The sequence below is a fragment of the Delphinapterus leucas genome, chromosome 9, assembly GCF_059928025.1.
Source record: "Delphinapterus leucas isolate spDelLeu-1000000601 "Yukka" chromosome 9, BTC_Dleu_Yukka2, whole genome shotgun sequence".
Lineage (NCBI taxonomy): Eukaryota > Metazoa > Chordata > Mammalia > Artiodactyla > Monodontidae > Delphinapterus > Delphinapterus leucas.
This window is the reverse complement of record NC_143137.1, coordinates 65,677,791-65,700,610: the sequence shown is the minus strand read 5'-3', so window position 1 is coordinate 65,700,610 and position 22,820 is coordinate 65,677,791. Positions and strand designations below refer to the sequence as shown.

General features: G+C 36.1%; 1 long non-coding RNA gene across 1 annotated transcript in view; it reads right to left on the bottom strand.

Annotated features, from left to right (window-relative positions):
* Nucleotides 1-3,427: 3,427 nt before the first annotated feature.
* The window catches only part of LOC149748423 (uncharacterized), a 63,548-nt gene continuing 44,155 nt past the window's right edge, over nt 3,428-22,820 (bottom strand). The window contains exon 3 of the long non-coding RNA XR_016394362.1: nt 3,428-21,624. This is a non-coding gene — a long non-coding RNA (uncharacterized LOC149748423). The remainder of the gene's footprint in view (nt 21,625-22,820) is intronic.

Here is a 22,820-nt window from a genome sequence, read left to right as displayed (position 1 = left end):
CTAACATCATACTCAATGGTAAGAAATCAGAAGTTTTTCTTCTAAGAACAGAAAAAGACAAGGGTGCCCACCCTCACCACTCTTTCAACCATAGTACTGGAAGTACTAGGTAGATCAATTAAGCACGACAAGAAAATACAGGCATCCAAATGAAAAAGAAGTAAAAATGTAGTTATTTGCAGATAATATGATCTTATATATAGAAAATCCAAAAGATTCAACCAAAAAACTTTTCTAACTAATTAAAGAATTCAGTGGAGTTGCAGGTTATAAAAATCAACATAAAGAAATCAGGTGCATTTCTATACACTAACAATGAAATATCTGAAAGAAATAAAGAACATTATCCCATTTACAATAGCATCAAAAAGAGTAAAATTTTTAGAACAAATCTAAAAAAGGAAGTCAAAGACCTGTACAATAATAACTAAAAGACCTTCATGAAAGACAGGGAAGAAGATACACAAATGGAAAGATATCCCATGTTCATGGATCAGAAGAATATTGTTGAACTGTCCATACTACCCAAAGCCATCTTAAGACTCAATGCAATTTCTATCAAAATTCCGATGGTATTTTTGATAGAAAAAGAGCAAACAATTCTAAAATGTGTATGGAACCACAAAGGACCCTGAATAGACAAAGCAATCTTGAGAAGAACAGCAAAGCCAGATGCATCACACTTCCTGATTTCTAGCTACACTACAAAGCTATTAGAATTCAAACCGTATAGTACTTACATAAAAACAGACATAGATCCAAAGGAGAATAGAGAGCCAGAAACAAACCCACACATATATGGTCAATTAGAATTTGACAAGGGATCCACGAACACTCAATGGGGAAAGAATAATTGCTTCAACAACATGGCATTGTAAAAATTGGATAACTACATGCAAAAAAATGAAATTGGACCCCCATCTCACATCACTCACAAAAATTAAGTATATTAAAGAGTTACAATAGACCTAACACCATAAAACTCCTAGAAAACATAAAAGAAACTCTTTGACATTGGACTGGGCAATGATTTTTTTTGGATACAACACCCAAAGCACAAGCAACAAAAGCAGAAAACAAGTGGGACAACAATAAACTAAAAAGCTTCTGCACAGCAAAGGGAACCATCAACAAAATAAAAAGGTAACCTACCAGGTGGTAGAAAATATTTGCAGGTCATTTATCTGATAAGGGGTTAATATTCAAAATATATAGATAAATTACACAACTCGACAACAAAAATGTCTGTTAGAAATGGGCAAAGGATCTGAACATTTTTCCAAATAAGACATCCAAATGGCAACAGGTACATAAAAAGATGCCCAACATCACTAATCAAGAAAATTCAAATCAAAACCACAATGCCACACCACCTCATACCTGTTAGAATGGCTGGCATCAAGAAGACAAGAACTAGCAAGTGTGGAGATAAGGGAACCCTAGTACACTGTTGGTGGGAAAGTAGATTGTTTCCGTCACTGTGGGAAACAATATGGAGGGTCCTCAAAATTAAAAATATAACTACCTTATGATCCAGCGATTCCACTTCTCAGTGTACGTCCTAAGGAAATGAAATCATTACCTCAAAGAGATACGTACTCCTATGCTTATTGCAGCATCACTCACGATAGCCAAGAAACGGAAACAACCTAAGTGTCCATCAAGAGCGGATAAAGAAGTTGTGTATATGGATAAAGAAGTTATTGTGTATGGATGCCATGGAATATTATTCAGCCATGAGAAAGAAGGAAATCCTGCCATTTGTGACAACATGGATAGACCTTGTGAACATTATGCTAAGTGACACAAGTCAGAGATATAAAGGTGAGAACTTTATGATACCACTTGTATGTGAACTCTTAAAAAAAAAATCAACCTTGTAAAACCAGTAGAATGATAATTACCAGAGGCTGGGAGGTAGGAGAGTTGGGGAGATATTGTTTAAGGGTACAAAACTGCAACCAGTAGATAAGTCCTAAAGATCTAACGCACAGCACAGTGATGATAGACAATGGTGCATTATAAATTTCAAAGCTGCTAAAAGACTATATCTTAACTGTTCCCACCACAAAAAAGAAATGTTAATTATGTGACAGGATAGAAGTGTTAGCTAACACTACAGAGGTAATCATTTCAATATATAAATGTCAAATCAACACATTGTATATCTTAAACCTACACTATGTTATATAACTATATTTCAATTAAAATTTTGATTTCATAACTATTACCTACATTACCATATCAGACATGAGTATAAAGAAATGACGTGGCACATGAACATCAGTGTTCCAAGACATTTTAAAATCTACTCATCATCCCATTTTTTTACATTACTCTAAATTTTAACTTTATTCCAGCACACATTCCAGCATGATCTAAGATCCTAGCCCACTCATATATATTAATAACCACACTTCTTAGATTCCAAACTTATGATTCAAGACATTAGCCATACAATGACTAAATATGGTTAAACATCTAATGCCCAAGCACCTCTTGCACTAAAGAAGATCTTCTATTTAGTAACATTTATCACATACAAACCTGTGCTTCTAGAAACAGGTAAAGTCAATTTTTTCTAATGATTTTCCTTCATGCTGTTTATTTTTTGGCAGATTCATCATCTGAATTAATGGCTCCTAAAGTTAAGGTAAGGACTAATATTCTTTTCAAAGGCTACAGATGCTGCCCCTTATTTTACTCTGGAACTTAATGTCAATAACATTAACACCTCATCACCCTTTAAGAAAGGTCAGAGTGGGACTCAGGAAAAAAAAAAAACATTCTAAATCTTTGAGATGAAACCAAATATTAGCATATTCTTAGAAATTTTACACAAAAAATAATTAAAACCCAAAGCCAGGAAAAATTGTAAACCAGAGACACTTTTTTTTTTTTTTAAACCAAGAAGAGGAAACAAGAAGTGATCTTTGCTCAATGGTGCCAGCTGGATAGAATGTCCTCCTACAGGTCCCCTTTCCTTCTTCCCTTTATCTATCCTGAAGTCTCTTTTGCTTATGCTTCCTACAGGTCCCCATGTCCACCACTAGCTTGAGTCTAATTCATCACTTGCATATATTACTCATGAGTTAATGCATGGAACTGCTTTTGTGTTGCTTTTTTTTACATTTCAAATCTTGCTCAGCATATTTATTTTGCTTTTGCAGGCTCAAGTGTTTGTTTTTTTTTTGGTATAACTTGTGTATAGCTGCTTTACAATGTTGTGTTAGTTTCTACTGTACAGCAAAGTGAATCAGCTATACATATACATATCTCCCCTCTATTTTGGATTTCCTTCCCATTTAGGTCATCACAGAGCATTGAGTATAGTTCCCTGAACTATACAGTAGGTTCTCATTAGTTATCTATTTTATAAACAGTATCAATAGTGTGTATATGTCAATCCCCATCTCCCAATTCATCCCATCCCCCCTCCCCCTTGGTATCCATTGGTATTGTTTGTTCTCTACATCTGTATGTCTATTTCTGCTTAGCAAATAAGATCTATACCATTTTTCTAAATTCCACATATATGTGTTAATATATAATAATTTGTTTTTCTCTGACTTACTTCACTCTGTATAACAGACTCTAGGTCCATCCACATCTCTACAAATGACCCAATTTTGTTCCTTTTTATGGCTGAGTAATATTCCATTGTATATATGTACCACATCTTCTTTATCCATTCATTTGTCCATGGACATTTACGTTGCTTCCATGTCTTGGCTATTGTGAATAGTGCTGCAATGAACATTGGGGTGCATGTGTCTTTTTGAATTCTGGTTTTCTCTGGGTATATGCCCACAAGTGGGATTGCTGCATCATATGAGAAGAGTGTTATTTCTAGGGTCCTAAAAATATCCCAGGATTCCAAAGAAACCAAAATTTCCCTTCACCGACTAACCAGTCATAATATCCCTTGGGGGTGGCAGTTCATATCATTTTTCATCCTTGCACAAAACAAGGGATATGAGAAAATGTTAGCCAAGAGAGAAGAAACATTGTACACTAGACGTACGTAGAGAGAAAGTAGTCAGTGAGTTATATGAAGTTTGCAATTACAGAGAGATTACAGGAAATATTCCTTATCATCCAGACTGTCAGTGATGGCACTGAGAGAAGACGAAAGTGCATGCCCTGAATTCCCAGCAGTGGTGGGCAATGAAGGCTCCAGGATAGGATGGAGCAGCAGAGGAGAAGGCTGCCTCTAGAGAGGAGGTTGAAAAAACTAAAACCCTCCCCCTTCTGTGAATTACTAGATGAAGGGAACCCTCAAAGACTGCACACGCTTTCTGTTGAAGGAAAACCACTGAAGAAATGTTCAAACATGAATTTATAATATTCTCTCCACAGTTCTCCACTTATTAATACCATTTTAATTAAGAACTCCTTACTACATGGAATTTTCCATTAAATATGGGAAATTTAGCTACTAATATTACATAGAATCCTAATTCACCCTCAAATAACTTTGTCCTAGAGCATGATTTCAGCAACAATCTATTTTAATGTGTCAAAGATACACAACCATCGGTTACTACAGTAACTAAATCTGACACTAATTTCCTAAGCAGAATGGTGGATTTAGAAGTGACTTTAAAACTTTTTATTTTCTCCTTTAGAAAAGACTCTTTGTCTACTAACATAAAAGACATTTGCCTGCTGAATAAAGCAGCTGAAGACTCACCATAAATGTATTACAATTCACATAGATTGTAATATTTATAGATACGACAGGTCTCCTGTTTCCTCAATTATCTTTGAAATTTACTAACTTACCACATAAAAAGTTTTATTTCCTATACCTACATATAACTTTTAAAATAATATATCAGGTTCCAATAAAATTTGATATATGATATTAAAACTTATTGCTACAGAATGTTATTCAATGCTATTTCAATTTTTACATGTTTGCTTTCATATCTTAAGAAAAATAATACCTAGAATTTTAAGCAAAGCACCTCCCCCCTTCCACTCACCCCCAATAAAACTGTGGAGTGAAGATTTAGGAAAGGTAGCCCCATGCTAAACTGAAGAAGTCTTTCAACTTGTATAGATTTAGAACTGTGTTCTCCAAAATCCAAAGATTCCGCAGGGGTGCCTCAGGGTTTCTTTCTACTAATATTTGATTTTTGTTTAGAATAAATATTTTAACCTGCAAATTAAAGTAATTTATATTTAATATATACCAGAAAATTTTAACACACTGGTGAACGCTCACTTGTACTATCAGACTACTTAGTTTGGAGTGAAACTTGTAATCATTTGCCATTTCTAGACATGTATGTGAAAGTCTTGTAAATACATCCTTTAATGCAATAGTTTTTGATCAGCAACAGTTTTTTAACTGAAGTCTGAGCTTGCGCCCCGACATAAAACCAAACACGCCAAAGCTTTTACAATGTTTCCTTACAGGGCAAGCAAGGCTCAGGTAGAACTGTTCATATGTTAAACTCATGGAGCAATAGCATGAAACATAAGCATATGTCTCACTCTTCTGAGATATTTTTACTATGAATCGTTTCAGTACTTAAATTCAGGTATTTCTTGAATGACTATAACTTTTTAATATTTTCTTCAGTGAAATGAAATATTCCTTGAATCTAATTACTGTTTTCTTTTACTGTAGTCAAACAAATTACTATACAGAAAAGTACCAATTCTAGAAAAAGGTAGTATTTCAAAAATGTTAGTACTAGGATATAATTTTATTAAGGCTCACTCTATAAAATGTGGACTTTCTGAGGTAGTTATGGGCAATGAGTTCCAGAAATTAGTTAACCAGGCTAAAAGTCACTGGTGATCTGAGGGCAAGATGCCAGGGCAAGTATATCAAATAAAATAAGATCGATGCTGTTTTCTGATAAAGCAGCACACCACATGTTAGGTAACTATCTCTCACTGTGACATAATTATTAGCAAGATAATGAAGTTAATACAGCTAACAAGTATTTTTGTAAGTCATATAAACTGAATGTTACAACTTTGACGTGAAACATTTTTTTAAACCTCTGAACTCAACATGCAAAACAAAACATTTTTCGTTCAAACTTTTGAACATGTATTAGATGTATTGCTCATTCAGGCCTAATTTTTCCCCACTACTAAGCCCAGGACAAAGCCTCTGTGTTCTTTACCCAAGGTCTTGTCTACGTTGAGGTTTTCCATTCTGGCAGGTGGGAGCAGACCCTGTTTTTGTTCCTGTGTGAACACCAGACACTGTTACCCCTAATTCTTTTGTCCTTTTTTCCTCCCTGGCATCCAGGAGTTTTCCTACCCAGGTTTGCTGCTCACACATTCATACTTTTTGACAAATTAAAGATTTTAAGCTTCTATTTTGTAGCAATATACAGATCCCAAAGATCATCCCTGAAGACTATACTGCCTTTTCTTACATCAATTTTTCATCTAAGTGTTCCTTATGCAATCTTAGTAGCCACCTTTAACTCTTATAAAGCATAGTTATTTTATACTATGTGAATAAGCAAAATTGTTTTCTTTCAAATAATGTTGACGGTAGTTTGAGAATGTAAGAGTGGTCCAGTATGTCAGATCACACATAAATTCAAGAAATATTTCTGGGTAACCACAGATTCTAAACATGCCATTTTCCATCTTCTGAAGAGAGTTGAATTGATTGCTCATGAATCTCACCACATTATCTCGCCTGGTATGAAAATAAAATTTAATTTGATCAGTTGGCTTGAAAACTGTGTTAAAAATGATTAATAATAGTTTATAGATTCTCTCAGCCCGCCCAATTTGTGCAGCGAAAGTTTTTGTAAATTGGTAAGAGTCAAGATGACTCCTTTTCAGGTTTAAGATTCAGTACCTGTGGCCCTTAGTACTATATTCTGAAGGTTCACACATTCGTAAAATAGACTGTGATAGTGATGTTAGCTCATTATTGTCGTGTTGGTTGATAATCTGGGTCTTTCTTAAACAAAGAGATACAATTTTGAAACATTTTTTTCCCTCTACTTCCTAAATTTGGGGATGGCACATGATCTTATACTTCCTTTAAACCAAGGTGTTTTATAACATTCACAGTAACAATCTGTTGACATTGATAAATGCATGAAACGTTCTTCAAAGAATTTCAACATGTGTATTTACTGTGAAACAAATTCTGGAGGCAGCCAATCCATTTGTGTGCCAAATGTACTTCAATTTGTCATGTCTGTTTAGTACTTAGTAGCATTTTCACACAGTAAAAAGTAATTATTTTTTATTTTGGTCCTCACAAAAACTACGTAAGTGCTGGCGTCATCATTAGAGAAGACAAAAAGGGGGCTCAGATCTGCCTGAGCCACAAGATTAAATAGCAGGTGATGAGCCTAGAACCCTGTAATCCTTGTTCAATTCCAAGTCCATTTCTAATGCAGTACACTGCTCACAGAGCTACTATCCAGGCTTAAAAAGAGTTCTATCTAAATTCAGGTATATCATGCTGGGATCCTTTGTCTCCCCTTAAGAGATTCAGGCTATTAATACCATAAAAAAATCACTGGTTCATTAAGGTATGTAGTAGCCAACCTAAAAAGCATACACATTGAATAACAGGCAAGATCCATGTAATTTTCAGATCTAGTACCTCTCATTAAAACACTCATTTCTACAATGTCTCTATGTTGATGTGTTTTAAAAAAAACATTTTAATGAAAAGATTTCAAATAGGGTATTATCAAAAATTGTCTTCCATGCATAATTATGGCAAACTGACAATTTTTTATATAGTCTAAACTTTGAAATGCAACCCATTTCAGTGATTTTCTCCTAAGGTTCATCTTGTATGACTTTCTAAAACATTGGAATCCTTTTAACATTAATGTGTATGTAAATACATTTTACATAATGAAATCGTTGTTCAGGTTCGTAATCATTATGTAACTCACAACAGCATTTTTAAAGCATTTTGTCTCTGAAATAATATCCATATAAAGAACAGTATTTCCTATATTGTACCAAATAATGAATGAGTTATTTAAAAATAAGGAAAAAAAGGATTTCTAAGGAGGCAATTCAATCTCTGATGGTTTTCTGTCTCGTGTTACACACATTTTTCTCCTGAGGATGATGATATTAGCATAATTCCTGTTTCTAAATATGTAGGTGTCTTCACATCCTTACTGGTCCCATCTAAATGAGTGATACATGCTCTTTATTTGACATAAGAAATCCTATGTCCTTTTGCTTATTTGACAATCATTATCTAAATTGGCATTGCAAATCCATGATGATCTGCGTTTATCCTATTATTTTAACCTGATATCCTCATCTTTCACTTTGGGGTACTTTATATTTCAAACAGCAGAGCTTTATTTCTTGAACATGCTTCCCATCTCTATGCCTTTAAGCGGGACTTTTCCACCATCAGGGCTGTTCCTCCTCCATCACTGCATGCTGAAATCCTGTTCCTCTTTCAAGGGCCATCATCTTTAACTCCCTCCTAACCCACCTCTCACAGACATGCTAACTAGAGAAGAAAAGTGGGGATGGGAAAGAATGGAACTAATACTTGTTGAGTAAGAAGTACTTGGAGCCAGGATGCTGAGCTCAGTGATTCATATATATTAATTCAGAAAATTTTAAAAAACTAAGATAAAAACATTAAAATAGAAGGTAGAAATAAAAGTTTATCAGCCTCCTGGATTGTTCCTTACAAGTAGAATTCTGCGTAACTTTCAAGAGTCAATTTAGTCATCCCTACTCCCTGCAAAAAGTCTGCCAAACTTCCAGGCAATCTTTCACTTTCCCTTTTGGAACCACATACCTTTACATTCCATTATTAGAGTTCTTTTTGTTTTTTTTTTTCCCCCCCAGTACGTGGGCCTCTCACTGTTGTGGCCTCTCCCATTGCAGAGCACGGGCTCCGGACACGCAGGCTCAGCAGCCATGGCTCACGGGTCCAGCCGCTCCGCGGCACGTGGGATCTTCCCGGACCAGGACACGAACCCGTGTCCCCTGCATTGGCAGGCGGACTCTCAACCACTGCGCCACCAGGGAAGCCCCACTATTAGAATTTTAAGCATAATAGCTCCTACATAGTAAGTGCTCTGAGTACGGTAGCTTTAAGTGCTAAACTGGCTTTAGCGTAACAAAGAGGTTAGAGAATAAGGTATAGATGTTACCCTTATTCTCATTCTGTACCTGAACTAACTTAAAACCAGAGAGATAAACAATTATCTAAGGTCACTGAGCTAGCTAACCTGGTTGTCTGGATCCTAATCCTGTGTGCTGAGTAAGTGCGTTTGAAATAGAGCCCCAGATGTGCCAGAGTTCGGAGGATCACTGTGGCTGTCCAGGAAGCAGGCGGCTCAGGAGTTCAGTGACATGATAACGACTTCCACTCGCCTCCACATCCCTGAGGGGCCTGGCAGACAGTGCCCAGTTGATGCTGGTCCTGGATACAAATGAACCAACCATTCTTCCTGTATCCAAGTCTTACCTTTCACTTCGTCAAAAAGAGATTGAATTAACCAGTATACTTTCTTCATCTTTTATTGATTTAATCCAAGTACCAAACGGTAAATCTAGGGAAAACTGTCTGAAAAGAAAGTTTACCTTATTTAATATTTATCTATTCTTTTAAAAAATGTTAATAAGACTAAAGATTAATGAGGTTGTGTTTTACCAAGAACTTTAATATTTCTAGATAAAAGCTTCAACTACAAGTTTTCCTAATATCAAAACAACATTGTTCTCATCTTCTAACATTTACAGGAAACCTACTGAGTGAAGCCAACTGGAATTTATCAGATACCAGCTCTAATCATAGTCCTGATTTTGCCAGATTCTGTCACATATACCACAGGCAGTTATGAGGACAGCTGATGACCTGTTTCAAATTCATTCAAAGATACTGCGAAGTTGGGGCCTAGTCCTACGGATAGTCTCCAAACAGGGCATCCATTTACTCCCAAAAGAAGACATGTAAAATACAGAGTCACAAAGACTGAGTGTTCAAATAATAAGTACTAAATCCATTGAGTGTGGTTGTAAACCTACCTTCTATATCTTGACCATAATAATACCCACGTGCTGTTTTTGGCTTTGTTTGCCCTCAAGCGTATGTTAGTGATTTTTATCAGGTCCTTTAGTAAATCGAACCCAGGAATAACCTGTTTGTTGCACCCCAGGAAAAAAGGGTTTCATTTTTGCTACCCAGTGTGCAGTGAGGATCAGGTTAGCCAATGAGGAAAGTCTAGGGGTTGGAGATGTGGACACCTCACACATCAGTGTGCCTCAGCTTTGGAAAGAGCTGAGCAGCTGGGATGGAAACCACGGAGACACCAGGATTACACATATGTTTCATCATAGTTAGGTAAAAGCTCGTCTATGGACTCTGTTAGTATATCAAGTTTTACTACTGCAAATAATTTGTCCTCATGTATCTCATTGTTTATAATTCTTAGAAATTTAGAGAAACTTAAATGGATATATTTTCAGTATCATGATTTTAGTTTTCATTACAGAAATGACTATATATCCATGTAAGTCTTGAATTTACATAGAGGCTCCCCAGGTATAGGGCATGAGTTAAAAGTTAAGAGGACTTTTCATTTAAGAGAAAAGCAGAATTGTCAAGAAAGATGGATTACAGTCAGAGGTGACTGTTGACCACAAATACTTGTAATACTTCCATCTCATCTACCACAACTGGCTTTATTCTCCATGTTAATTTGACTAGTAAATTACTTATTTAAAGATTAATGTAATTCTATTTTAGCCATAAAAATTTCAAAGCTTGCTTCCCGAATTGATTACATCAGAACAGAGCTCCATTGGACAGCAAGCACTTTGTGCAAAGACTATGTTATTTTTTATTTCTTCACTTATCATAGCACCTAACATATAATAACACTTAAATGTCTGCTGGAAAAACAAGTCATGGAAATGTAAGGATAACAGATAGAAGGGTTATTGCTGTATGCCTCGAAAGGTGTCCTACATGAAGGAAAGCGGTTGATGGAACACTGAGTGGTCTGAAAATGACCTGGGAGCCCATTCTGGGTGGCCAGTGTAAGACACCTTTTGGATGCTGGAAAAAGAAAGAGGTGCTTCTCTCCATACCCCAATTGGAAGACTGCACTTAAACTCAGCTTCCAAAGGAACCCACGTTTCCCTTCTACCAGCATGAGAAGCCACAATATCCCACTGGTCCAAAGTCTCCTGGTCATGAGCAGTTGGCATTCCCAGGTAACTTATTAAACAGCTGATACCCCAAATCCAGACTACCTGGTGTGTATTATCCCACAGGTGAGATGGTTCTCAGAACTGTACCACAAGAAAGGAGAGTAACTGAAGTGGGGGTGAGGTCTGTGCATCAGAATCCACATCCACACAGGTGTGCCCCATCCTCTGTGTGGCTCTCAACCACATGATGTGGGGATCACAGAAACTCATGCTTTCCTTTCTCTATATGAAATTTTCCTTTTCCCAGTAAAGCCTATTTCTTAACTTATACCACTACTATAAGATGGAATTAGTTCAACTCCTGCAACATAACAGATAGAGCCTTACTTAAATGGATGGATTTTACAAGACAGATACTATCATGTCATTATGTCATTTCAGTTCACTTCAAACAACGCTTTACTGAACATTTCATACATACAAAGTTCTGGGCTAGACAGTGTTGTGAATACAACCTTTAATACTTTATTTGGTAAGTTACAATCGAGTTGTGGAAAATTTTGAAAATCAGTATTAAATCAGGTAAAAGAAAGGTATTATCAGAAGTAAAACAGAGCAATGAGTAACTGATTCTAACTAAATAGTTGAAGAATCTCTTGGAAGGTTTTGCCAAGGAAATGGATTTGAAGAAAGCATGAATATTGAGAAGGACTTCAACCAAGTACGAGTATCCCAGGAATTATATACAACCTGAGCACAGAAGATCACTGTTTCCTGAATAGTCAGAAGTTCTAAAAGTTTCTGGAATAACGTCAGAGGGCTGGACTGGGAGTGTGGATTGGGGTGATACTTGTTTATATGGATATGTGAGCTATTTGTGTTTCATTTAAACAGCAATCTTTTTGTATTTAAGGAAATACAGACAAAAACTAACCTTTCTCTCCTTGCATAATGCATAGGCCCTCCCCCCAAACAGAATGCCAGGTGTACGTTAATGTGACAATAATAATCAATACCATGTGAATTATAAATTATCCCACCAAATCCTAATAAAACATCTTCCTCTGGCAGGCAGAATGCTGACCTGCAGAGCCATTTAACTTCAACTCTTAAAGTAACTATAGCCTGTGGAAGTTTAAATCAGTACAAAACTTCTGGAGAGCAACTTAGTATCTATCAAAGATCGTAAGAACTCTCCTAACTCTGACCTACTAGTTCCAAATCCAGAAACTTACCCCAAACAACTAATTAGAAAAATGCACAAAGAAACAAGGGTATTTTTACAGAGCTATTTATAACACATTAGAAATATCCTAAACATCACATATTATAAAATGGCTGAAAAATAACAGGATACATCCATACTACTGAGTTATCATACCTCCACTGTTTAGAAATCACACTTTTGAGGGATATTTAACAATATGGGTACATAACATGGATACAATACTGAGTTTAAAGTCCAATTATAAATAGAAGTAAACAGGAAATAAAGTAAAGAAGTAAAGACAAGATACATATGAAAAAAGGGATAAAAGGGATATAATAGTAAAAGCTTAGAATATCTCTGGGTTATTTGATTGCATACAATTTTAACTTTCTGCCTGTGCTGTGTGAAGAATTGCCTGCTTACATTTCTTTTTATAGGAGATGTGGTTTAAGTCTATCAAGAGAAGAGTATAATAATAGTGTTGGATCTTCAGGGTATTAATGAGCTTTCTAGAGAAGAAGAGACCGCCAATGTGTTTTCTACACAGGAATTGGGATTCTACTTGATATATTTTAGAAGTAGTAATGAGACCATATAAAGATAGTTGAAAGCCCCAGACATATTGTCTTCTTCCTCTCATAAAAGCTGGGTGACTATTATACAAATATCTTAATTTCACAGAAAAAAATATATTTACTATTCTAATCTAGCTGCTTACTGTTCCAGACAATGTAATCATGGTGGAAAACTGAATGGTGAGCATACACACAAAAAGATGGGGGGAAAAGGACTTTCTAAACGAAATGGAAAGCAAAGATGGATTTTTCTTCTTCACTGGCTTTGTCAAACAGCTTAGCATTTAGCCTCAAATTATATACTTTATTGCTTTACCTAACAAATGTCACTTCACACAAGAACACAAACCTTGCCTTTCCAATCTCTTGGCAAAATTTGACGACGTATATATGCCTCGTAGACTCACAGATTTTCTCTTTGAAGATTTGCCAACCAATTCTATTGGTTTGCGGTTTGACTTTTACCACGTTCACAACATTGGGAATAGACTGATTTTGGTGCAATTTACCAGATCAGTACTTCTGTTTTCATGTTTGAGTGGGTCGAGGCAAGACCTGTCACACTTAGGGCCAGGAGAACAATTTTGCCTGAGCCTCACATTCAGTAAAGGATTTGAATTTAGACTTCTGGTGTTATCCCCAAATGACTTTATTCCTATTACTTTATGACTATACAGATATTACAAATTTTGTTCTTATGAAAAAGGCTTAGCTGTAAATGGAAATGCGGTGGGAACATTTTCACATTGCTCATATATCTACTGTACCAGAGTAATTCCCTTTTGAATCACGATTGTACACCCATTTTATGAAACAGCCAGGGTAACCTTGGCCTCTCATCTCAAACAGGTGAAGTCACAGCTTATCCAGAACAGTGTGTAAAGAGTCAGGCCTCGACCTTTCCACTTAAGAGTTCTGGCAGAGACAGTAAGATGAAAGGAAACAAATACCTGCACAAATAAGATTTTCACTTATTCTTCTCAAATATATTAAGAGTCAGTTTTTCTAACCTAAACTGAAGAATCCAAGAGTTGAGGACAGAAAAGGAAGCCACAGCCAGAGTAAGAGCTTGTATACCCATGTCTCTCTGAAGCCACCCTGCACATCACCCCCGCCTCCAGGATTACACCCAGAGGGAAAGGAGACAGATAAAGCAACGTGGTCCTTAAAAATCTGGATACTCAGAGAAGAATATAGTGCCTGATATCTTTCTAGAAACCTGGCAAGTGACACCTTGAAAAATGTTTCATATGTCCTAATGGAATAAAAGTAATAGCGTTGAGACTGCTGGAAAGGTTGTCTATGCTCACCGATGGCCCAAAGGCAGCCCAGAATCTTCTGTGGCCTTGAAGAGAGGAGTCATCTGAAACTTCCAAGGCTTTCCATGGAGAAGACAAGGTCAATGGATTCCAAGATATCCAGGTCACAACTCAGAAAAAGTACTTTTGAAATTATCCACAATTTTTATAACCCTGTTTTGGTATTAGCAAACAGTCTCAAAATGTTAAAGAGGCCCTGATACCAAGGTAGCACGACCCCATTTTATTCTTTCATGGAAAATGTATTTGCTCAGTGGTTAATTGCTATTATCTCATGGAATGTATTGATACCAATGCAGTATCACCTAGTAACTAGAATGGAATCTTAATAAAAAAGAACTTAACAGAATTTGGATTAAAGAACAGAGTGTTATGTATTTTTTCAGTACCAGATCTGGTAAGCAACAGGCTATAGTCTCCATTCCAGAACTGGTATGGCTGGAATGTACTAAAATCCATTCTCAACTGGATAAATATGAAAGAGTTAGATAACAGAAGATCATCATCTTTATAGAATGAATTCTATATAGAAGAAAACGTGACCATTTATATATTATGTTTCTTATATTTGGGAGCAACCCAAATATGTCATTGAGATATTTACTGTCACAACATCCCGAAAGGTTAGAATTTCGCCTTGAATTTTATAGGTAATCAGTTTCAAACCCAAGTTTACAACCCGGATTCTAGAAACAGATTCCCTACAAAGTTCCCTCTTAGGACCTTATCAAATTACTGAAAGTTACTTAGCACTAAAACCATTAGTCATTTTTCACTCAATAGATTCTATTGAATAAACAGAATTACAACCTAGTGCAAGTTTTCTGCTTGTTCCAACATCGGCTTCAAAAAAAATACTTGTGGGGATATTTTAAGTAACCTTTCTGTCTATGTACCTTTCCACAAGTTCTCCACTTAAATGACTATTTCATGAAATACTGCTATGTTGGTTTATGTCCTCCAAGCTTTCCTGCTTGCACTCTTAAGTATCAAAATATAAGAAGATGAATGGACTGCAAGCCTGCTTAGCAGCATTAATCCATGGTTCTGAAACTTCTGAAATTTTCATTATTTGAATTGACTTTTCCTCATTGATTACTGTTTGAAAAAGCAGAGCCTCATTCCCTACTGGTTTCCACACCTAAAAGCATGTAACCACCCCGATCGTTCATCCTCCGTGCTGCAACAAGAAGATGCAGAATCAGCTGATTTTTCCAGGCTCCCCTCCACTCCCACTCTAAGAATTTTAATATCCCTGTTTCCACAGCTGCCGGCTTGATTTCTTCAGCCTTGAGCCACTGCCCATACAGATGCTAGAGTTTACTGAGCCATTACAGTGGAAATATTATGTGAACCTATTCTTGAACTATTTCCACTGACCGTATTGCAAGTAAAAATGTAGGATTTATGTGGATCAGCATCCTAAAATATTTATAGATTGAATAGGCAACAGAGATATTTAACCAAATGAGATATTACTTATGTACCCCAAAATAAACAATGTTTACAGAATTTTTTTTCTCCAAAACTACTCTTACTGTTATCTTGGCCATTTTTATCAGTATATTAGATAATTCCTTGCAAAAAGGTAATAGAAAATATCTATATTGTGACTCTATTATTATATTATAGCTATTATGATAGAGTGTAGCATCCATTAGGAAAGAGGATTACAGTCAAATCAACATGGATTTTGTACAAAGAAAAGAACTTCTCAATCACAGTAAGCCCATCTCAAGATGGCTTTCACGAACTTTGTTTCACCTCAGACCTCCACCGTGTTTAGAATAGGTATTTGCACATCCATAGCTCTTAACATTTATCCTTCAGATAATACTTGATATTTATTTCCACTGGACTAAAGTAATATAGAGAGAGCTAGCTCATCCACGATGTCACTATCAAATGTCAAGGAAATGAGGAGGCCGAGAAGATGGTACTCACTAGAATTCCTTGAACCAGAGTTGAAGCTAACAAGCAAGCATGACCTGCTAGATCACTTCATCACTTTTTAGATGAGATTGCCCAGTGCCTCAGCCACCTCTCTGAAGATTTTGATAAAGCATTTTAAAATAAACAAAAACATGTTTTAATTAATTACTCTTCTTTCATTTACAAGCCTTCACTCATTTTTACCAGAGTAAGTTTCTGCAATGGAGCTGGACTAAGGTAGTAGCTATGGCCATTATAATTTCCGTAGGATCTGTGCCAATGAAGGTCGAGAAGGCCTATTGACCCTCATGGTATAACTAAGTTAATCAATTTGTAAAAAAATTTTATGAAATGATTTGAGACAGTAAATCCTAGAAGATCTTTCTAGATTGAGAAGTTGATTTTATTTCTAAGAGAAACCATAATGCCACAATGCTATTACGACTGTTGAATTTTCACTGGGCATTTTTATATACTTTAATGCAATAAAAACAGCCTTTGCAAGGTTAGAAGGGTAAATTCCCTCAACGCTATCCATGCAGTAGAAAATAATTCTATAAAATGTTTATATAAAATATTTTTCATTCCCTATCAAAGTGTTGATATTGCAAATTTATAAAAAATAAAATTTTAACAAACTAAACCATAGAATGTCATGAATAAAAAGCCATTTTTTTTTTTCTATGTATGTGTGTGTCAGCACACAGTAAACAGCTTTGTTAACTAGGAGTGTATTGTCAGATACACACACTCCTCTCACACTGGCTACAGAAATATCCCTTTACCTTAAGGGCATCCTACATCATTATTATATATACAGTTAAAAAAAAAGTAGTTAAAAATTTTTCATTAAGTTTTGAAAGTTTTATTCACATGTGGTACAATTTTCCTACTACAGAGTAAGTTTATTTCCTACTGATAATATTATCAATCGGGAACATGATAAAAAAGAAGAGAATTAGTACATGTCCTTTTCTAAGTCCCATCTGGGGATTAAATGAAATTGAACCTATTTTAATGCATATGAGCAATACTGAAATATATTTTGAAGAGAGTATTTTATTAAAAGGACTCTAGTTGTCTCATTCATAAATTGAAGAACGACTTTTCATAATATATTACTCCCTGACATTAATGGTTTTATGTAAGGCCTTAGCCTTCGGAATCTTCCGGTTATCATGTTTCAACACATTGTACTGGTTGACATTTAAAGTCTCTACAAGCTCATGAGGCATTTTAGGCCTGACTGTCATTCCTCTGCTGCCTTACAATAGATTTTCCTCCGGAATGAAACCCAGTGACCCAACTGACACCACCAGGAGGGTATGAACTCGTTAAGTCCAAGTAGATCTAATTAACCAAACCAGTAATCCCTTAAAATATTTTGCTTCCCAGAAATCTTTTGTTCCTAATGACTTAGCTTTACTGGGAGATCATCCAGAATCACTTTCAATAAAGCTGTTCCAAAGAAATCTGTCTAAATTAAAGCTGTCTAAACCAGAGTTCTATCCCTGCCCTCTTGGAAGAGCTTTTTACAAATTTAAGTTTTTTCCTTGTGATGAATAAAGAAACGTTAAGGATGATCTTATTATTCAGTATCACCTTTCTAAGTTCCCCCTTCTTCATTCTTCTCTATTATTATATAACCACTTCCACGTTTTTCTGCACTTTTTGCACTTGCCTCTTTCCCCATCTCCATCCCAAATGAATCCCTGATTGTGCCCCAATTACTGCATTTAGTTCTGCCTTTTCCTCTTTTTCCCCTCCCCTTTGCACTTTTTTATTTCATATATACCTAAAACGTTGTAAAATCTTACTCCCTTTCAGATTCTCAGGTGTATTCTTGTCTGCAATTATGAGACTGCAATTGTTCACCTTCGGTTTTGCTGACCTATCAGCTTAACCATCTCAAAATCCTTACCATAAGCAGTCAGGAAGTGATAGCTAATAACTAGTATATACTCAGTTCTTAACGTGTCAAGCTCTCCTCTAACATGTGCTTGACATTTACTTTTTATAATAGATGAATAGCAAGATAGATGATTGATATAAAGGTACCTCAGACATGAATGGATAAATCTAAAGATATAAAGATATATAGAATTTTCTGTACTTTTTCTATTAAATGTTCCTGCATCAACTATTTCACACCTATGTTTGTTTCTTACCATTACTCCATAAACTTAAACTTACCTGTCATGCAAATTATCTTCGTCTCACAGCTCTTAGATTATGGTTATAATAAGCTTTTAATTATTTTAAACACAAAACTTCTTGGTGAAATATCAGTCTTTGTTCACTGAAAGGGAGCAAGAAATGCTCTTTGCCAAGTATTTAAAAAAAAAAACAAAAAAGAAAGACTCCAGCCTACCACGTGTGTACACAAACCTACCACCCAAACCTCACATGCTGAGCCAAGAAGACAGACTCTGGGACCCTGTGCCTAGATCTCCTTTCCTGCTGTGCCCCAAGCACTGTGGTTAAAGAGGCGGGAACTGTAACTATTGGAGGAGGGGACACACAATTTTTTCTAGTGAAAATGGAAACAGAGTCTCTAATATAAGCCACTCTCTGCTATAATCAAACAGACATTTTAACTCAGTGGCTATATACTACGTAAAAGTATATCACTAGTACCCTCCTCCTCATTTAACTCAAACAGTATGAGGTAGCTGACAGAGTTGCTACTCCCAATGCCCAGATCACTTTGCTGGCCACTGTCCTATACAAGGAAATCATATCTTCCAAGAGGAAATGTAAAAATAAGCTGCTAACCTAATAATTTAAAGGAGTGTTTTTGATTACTCTAGTTTCCCCAATTCCTCCTATATTTAAGGGTAAAAGTTACTTTTCCCCAAATCTTTCCTCAACACAGTAGTAAAAGATATGAAAATTGATATTTATAGAATATCAAGGGTAAGAGTAGGTGTATTAAAAATGAATTTTTAAAACCAAACTTGCATTCAACAAGTAACATTCTAACATAATCAAAGTCCACAACAGATAAACTGAATTTTTCTTACTTTAGAACAAGGGTTCTTAACTGTAGTTGACTTTGCTCCCCAGGGGACATTTGGAAATACCTGGGGACATTTTGGGTTGTCCCAACAGCTCTGGGCCTCTAGTAGGCGAAGGACAAGAGGGCAGGGATGCTGCTAATCTTTCAACGATGCACAGCTGTCTCCTACCACAAAGAATCATCTGGTCTAACATTTCAATAGTGCCCAATTTGAGAAAGCTTGCTATAGGAGGAGGTTTGCAGCTCATGTTTAATTATATTTTAATATTAGAACATGTGAAGAACAGTAAGTGAATCCAGTGAGTAGTTCGATACAAGAAAATGGTAATATTTCCCCTTTTGTCTTTAACAACCATTTGAAAAAGAGGGGAAAGATGTAGCCAGGAGGGTAAAGGGGAAGATGCTATTTATACACATCATGTTTATCTAATTAAATCCCTATGACAGACCAATGAGAAGGCGGGAACATCACTAAGTGGTGGTTAAGAGCTTGAGATCTGTAGGCAGCATTCTGGATTCATCTTCCAGCTCTTGCTTTTTAGATATATACTATTTGGCAACTTAATCTCTCTGCGCCTCTCTCCCGCGTCCGTAATACAGGGATAAGAACAATGTATTTCATGATGTTGTTGTGAGGATAAAATTAGTTAATGTAAGTAAAGGGAGCAGGGAATATCTAAAAGCATTTACAGGTGTTTGCTTTTATTGGTTTGATTATTCTTACAACTACCATGATGGCCACCATCATTGTTTCATAGGTGAGAAAATCAGGCCTCAGGGAAGTCTAGCGAACTAGCTTATAGGTGGCACAGTGTGACCTGGACTGCACCCCCCTCCTGACTCCAGGCGGGGGTGATAGGGCTGGATGGTGTCACGTATCAGAGACTTACACCAAAGCCAAGGCATTATTACCCTGATGTCTCCTAGAGGTTCTGTCACGTCAAATTACTAGCCTGCTTGTGAAGTTGCGTTCGGTCCCTCGGTAATTCAAACTTTAGAACTTGATTATTTTGTCTTCAAAACTCATGTTTGTTTTGGACGCACTTGAGGATATTTACCAAATAATTCAACATCTTAAAGCTTAAATAATAATGCCAGTGATAAAGTGTTGGCTATAGCCCATTGCAGTTCATGCAGTATCCTTCAAGTTGTCTGAAGACAGGAATATTCACTCACCTTTTTGCTAGCTGCTTCTCTCTCCTGCTCTTCAAGGTCTCCAGGCCCTCCCCGCTCTCCCAGCTCCCACCCTTACCCTTCTCTCCACAGCTTCAACCGTTTGGGAAGAAAAACTAAAAAGCACCAAATCACTGGTCTCAAATTATTAGGGATGTATCACAAACAGAGCAATTAAGCCCACTCACATACGTCTAACGTATCTTTATCACTATGTGAACGCTTTTTCTGTATTTGGCACTTGCACTGTCTCCTGCCTCAGAAACAACCATGATATTACAATTTGTTAACAAACACTCAGCTTTTATTTTATGATTCAGAGTCATCACTTCCTTTAGATATTGACTTCTACATCCAGATATTCCTGAGCAGTTACACCCCAATTCCCACCATTTTGGTTACAGCAGCTGAATTGAGTTTAACTTTATAATTTTGGCATTTCTTTCTTATGACATTACTGCCACTTCTAAACCCCCCATCACTCAGCGACTGAAAAACCAACCAAGCAGATGAACCACAACAAAGCAAAATTTTCAGATCCTCATGCAAAACCATGTAATTATTTTCCTGTCCTTAAGCCATAATGAAGATAATTTCCTTAGCCTAGATTACTTTGAATTTTCACACTTCTATTAACGTTTGCAACTTTTCCCTTTCTCTGGTTCCGTTTTAAAAATCACAGGATAACTCTCGGCTACTACAAAAAACTTTTAAGTTTTTAAAAATTAAATCCTTTGCATTATTTTCTATTCTTTCCCAATTCATCACTTGATAGTATGCATTCTATTCTTTCACGACTCTCCCAGGTTTATATGAAAATCAGATTCTTGCTCCACAGCTGCCCTAACATCACTGTGATTAGCAGCAAATATAACGCAAAGCAGTAAGAATTTTCATCTAACTAGGAGTAGGGGAGCAAAATGAAGAAAGGAGTTTACTCTCAAGCCAAAGTATGAGCGTTTCGGGCCGTATTTTTTTCACATTATATATCATATAAGCACTTGTATTCGTTTCCATTATTGCTGTGATCAACTATTGCAAACTCAATGAGCAAAAACAGCATAAATTTCTTAACTCACAGTTCTGAAGGTCAGAAGTTCAAAACGGGTCTTGCTGAGCTAAAATCAGGGGGTTGTCCGGGCTGTGTTCCTGTCTGAAGGCTCTGAGAGAAAATCCATTTTCTTGCTTTTTCCAGCTTCTAGACGCTGCCTCTATTCTTTGGCTCAGGAGCCCTCCCGCCATTTTGAAAGCCTGTAACCACACAGTAACTCTTTCTCGCGCCGGCCTCACTCTGAACCTCCCGCCTCCCTCCTTGGCCTATAAGGGCGCTTGTGATTACATGAGGCCCACCTGAATCATCCCGAATATGGCAAGGTCAGCTGATTAGCAACATTAATTCCATCTGCAGCGTTAATTCCCCTTTGCCTTGTAACAACATATTCGCAGTTTCTGGAAATTAGAATGCGGACGTCTATGGAGGAGGGATTATTCTGCCTACTATAGTGCTTGTTTGTTTTGGGGTGTGTTTTTTTTCTTTGCTCAGTTGTAAAGCAGAATAATTTGAAAATTAGATAATAGAACGGTAAATTTTTTTCCTTCTCTCAATATCTCTTAAAATCCCAGCTAACTCACTGGCTCCGTCTCTCTCTCTCTCTCTCAGAACAAAAATTACAAAAAACTTTACAGAGTAATTAGTAGGCTTTTCATAAATTGGTAAACCGAAACAAACAAACAAACATGAATGTCAAATAAATGCTGAATGGAACCAAACTGGTTTTAGCATTTAACTGTTTTTTGTTCTCGTAAGCATTTTTAAAACTTTTAATATAAGTAATACATAGTAGAATAATTAGAATTACAAATAAGTAAAAGAAAAATTATAAAGTTAAAATCATTTCTGAACCCACTACAAGGGAAAGCAGTTATCTTTTTTGATATACATTTATTCAGATCATATTATCATGGAAATATTTCTTTGTCAGTAATTATATATTTAAAATTATGATGACTAAATAATATTTCACTATAATTTACAGTACATGTTCTGTGAGGCTTGGGGCCACTTTCAAAAGATGTGATAAACATCTTTTATCACCTAAAAGATACTCATGTGTATATCTCTGTGTACTTTATCCTTACAACTAATAGGACTAAAATTACTAGGTCAAAGATTATGCTCATTTTTTAGTAGTCATTGTTTATGTATACTAGATGTTAGTGTTTAATAGGTGTATTCATGAACTTCTTAGTGAAGTTTAATTTTGCTCTATAATATAAAGTATCGAAATTTTTCTAATTTTTTGATTTCAAGAAACCTTGTCATGCAAGTGGCAGCATTATAAACATGGTTATAAGTACTCAGTAAAGAACATAGTGTAAAGTGAGTAGTCAGTAAATAGATGAATGACCATGTTTGCTTAGGATTATGTCAGGCTGCAAAATTTAAT